This window comes from Cariama cristata, unplaced genomic scaffold (assembly GCF_000690535.1).
Source record: "Cariama cristata isolate BGI_N322 unplaced genomic scaffold, ASM69053v1 scaffold12699, whole genome shotgun sequence".
NCBI classification, from domain to species: Eukaryota; Metazoa; Chordata; class Aves; order Cariamiformes; family Cariamidae; genus Cariama; species Cariama cristata.
The window spans coordinates 157,441-161,145 of record NW_009634153.1 but is presented as its reverse complement, the minus strand read 5'-3'; positions in this window follow the sequence as shown (position 1 = coordinate 161,145).

Below are 3,705 nucleotides of genomic sequence, written 5' to 3'. Positions count from 1 at the left end.
GGATTGACTGAGGAGCTGAGGGGAGAGGAGGGTGGGTTGTTAGCAGAGGAGTGTCACCTACCACCTGCGCTGCTTTGGTACGTGATGAGAGATTGGGCTTGGGGGCAGATCTGCTGGGCTTGAGATCAGCGTAGAGCTCCGTTGCTTAAAGTTGCATCCAGGCAGACATACCCACTATCTGCTTTTGCAGCTGGAGAGGACACAAGCACAGCCGAGGGGAGGAAATGTCTCCGTGTAATGGTTGAGAGAAACAGGCTTCAAGTGTCTTCAGGGGAACATTTTTTAACTGCTTCAGTATAATTTATTCATCTTTGGCTATGGTGCTTTTGAAAGTGCTCTTGTAACCAGCTTCCCTCATGGATAGACCAAGAGTTTAAGAAAGAAATAATTTCCTTTTTTAAAATTTTATTTATTTCTTCTGATTCTCAGTCCCAGGCCCTAGCTATGAGCCAGTCCTCTCTGCACACAGGTAGCTATTATAACTGAGGTTTCTGCAAGTGAACTGAATTGCAGTTGCATGTATTTATTTTATATGCCCCATCTGTTTAAGTCAAGGGAGACTTACATACTTTTTTTTAAAAAAAAATACTCTGAATCTGTCAGCAATTTACCTTCCTTACCTTGCTACAAAGGCCAACATCTATCCCCAGGCAAAGGGACAATGCTACTCTTTCAGTTACTACAGTCAACACAGCAGGCAAGCTTATAAACCTAGCAGGGGTTCTCCAGTAAAAATTCTCCGTCTTAATGAGATAAATGATCAGTTTTTCCATGATGCAATAAAAACAGAAGTATTTAAACTCTCCTCTCTTTCTTCAGCAGTTGCCTGGTTTGCCTAAGCTTCCTACTAAGTGAAAGCTTCACAGGCTTCAAAGCCTGAGCCCTGTGAATGTGTGGTGTGATTATGCTTTTGCTGAAAAATGTGGGTAATTCCCACTTCAAGCACACTTAATTTCTTTCCACCTAAGGCTATAAAGAAAATAAACAACTTGCAAGAGTCATACAAATAATTTTAAAATGGGAGGCCTGTTCCCTTTTTCACATAACTTTTTCCAAACTAATCACTTAGAGAGTAATTGACTTGCAAAACGATCCAGGAGGCTTCCACAGTTGAATTATTATTTTTAATCTGTCCCAGAATGGTGCTGCTATTTCTCATAACAGAAAATGACGACCTCCCTCTAGACTTTTTACTTACCGCTTTAGCTACCACTAGCAGCCTCACACCTGTCGTAACTGGATTCAGATCAGAGCAATTAATTTGAATATTTAATTAATTCCAAATGTCTTATGTAATGTGGAGAAAGGAGTGCTTTCCTAATTGCTTTTTTGGGGGGATGTCAGCACACTGGCCACCTAACAAGGTTGATAAGCTCGCTCTTTCTGCCTTTAAGAATGATCACTTCTTTTCAGGTAATGTGAAAGAAACTTAATTAATCTGGATAAGGAAAGAATCAATAGCTTATTTGCCGTGAAAGATTCAGGAGGATGTCACATGCTTGAAATCTGTAATAATCACTTTAGCAAGGTACTTACTGAGCATTTCTTGCTGTCTGCTTGATGGCCGAAGCAAGTAGTCTGAAATCGTGGTCCCACTAAAAGCACTGGGAGTCAGACACCTAAATATTTTTGCTGATCTTGATCTCCTGGCATTAGGTTTGGGCAATAGGGTTCTTACAGCCTGTTTGATGATGATTGTTTCAAGTATGAATGAGGCTTTATGCACTTTTGTGTATGTGTGGCATTGAAAAAAAAAAACCTCACAAATTGGTGGGGTGGCGGTGGTAGTGGTGTTATGTATAAAGTATCCTCAACATTCTCCAGAAATGTGTGATTTTTTTCCCCAGAGAAATGTCAGCCCATCTCTGCAGTTGTTGGGATGTTTGTCAGTTTGCCACTTGGACTGCAGTTTGTTGACGAGTAATGTTATTTCAGTTAACCTAAGTCCTGTTGCAACCTTCCCCAGGAGTAGGTCAGCGTCCTGGGTCCTCCTAAATTGCTGCATGGCCATCCACTCTCCAAATCCCATCCACCCTTGAGACAAGCAATGTCAGGGTCTTTCTAGGTGCTTCAATGAACAACATCTGCAGAAAGACAAGTGACACACCTGGAGGCCCAGAACCTACATGCCCTGAAACAAGTAGGTTTGGTATCATTTTATATACTCATTCATGGACAGGAACATCTTCTCCAGTGTATATGGATAGGGATTTTAGATTTCAGCCTAGTCCGAAGGACTGTGCATAGAGCACTGTTGATATAGCCCATGGATAAAACATAGCAGATGATTGAAAGGTGCTTCAGTACAACCCATTTGCCATTGTGAAGGGCTGAGATCCTACAGGTCCAGTTGAAGTCACTGGTAGTTCTTGTTGCTTGACACTTCACTTGGCTTTGAAAATACTTGGGAGGAAGAACAGACTAGAACATGATTTTCCTTATATTCAGTCTGCCCTCCTGGAAATCTTCTCAGATGCATCTCCACAGATATTGAAAAAAAATGTAAACTTGCTTTATGGAGGTATTTGTCTGTAAAATTTTGCTGTAAGTGGAAAATTTCAATCATAATTTCTCATTTTATATAGTAGCCAGGCGATATTATGCACTAATTGTATCAGAAGCACAGCTAAGACTGGGGTCCTGGGACAGTAAAACAGTATAACAGATAATGAGCTGTCATCTGTAGATGCAAGAGAGGCAACCTGAAAACTCAAAAGGAATAATTAAAAACCTTTGATGAGAGTTATTTTGTTTCTATTTCTGATGGGTTTTTTTTTGCTTAATTGTAGGTACTTGGTATTTTTTTTTAAAAAGGGTTAAAACTGCAGAAAATGTGAAAACAGCTATTTTTCAACAAAGCAGCACAGTTCTTCACTGTGGAAAACCCATAAAATGACAGGAAATGGCTTAATGTGGTAGGTGTTCATTTTTAAGGGTTCTGTTGACAGAAGTTGATGAGTGAAAATATTGTATTTCATTTTTGCCTTTTGTTCAGTAAATAGCATGGAATTTTGATGCTGCCTAGAGGGACAGCTTTGTACTGTGGTGGTCTAAACTGGGATTTTTCATTAATGTGACCAATCAGAGTAGGTGGGGTTTTTTTTCTGGTTTTGTGTTGGTTTTTTTTAAGAAAAAAACTGAAGTCAAAGAGAAGACCAAGAAAAAGCACCACAAAGTTTATCTTTTACTCATCTGGAAGAGTTTATTTTAAACACGGAACATTGTTTGCTGCTGTGGAAATGAAAGTGAGAGAGTTGCAGCTTTCTTCCAATGCCATCTGGCAGATGATTTACTTGCGTATGGTATTCACTAATCCAAATAACCCTGTGTGTGGTAGCATTGTCTCTTTACTGATCATGCAGCTGAGTTGGCTGAACCTTAGATGGCTCACACAAGGCTATCAACAACACAGTATAATAGACTGTTTAAAATTAGAACAGTATTAAGGAAAGGGGTATGCCAAATTCATCATGCCTTTACCTTTATTAAGCATTTTCCTTACCCAGGCTGAGCTTGATGTTTCCTTTTCATTGTCTTCATGGTTTTATTCACTCCAGTTCTACTCAGGCTTTAGCCCATTGAATTCAAAACTTACACATAGCCTCAAAGCTCAGATGGGACCAGAGGATTGGGCATCCGTCCACCGATTGGTATCCTTGCAGTGATGATAACTGAGTTTGCTCCTGTAAGATCCCTTCCCAACCT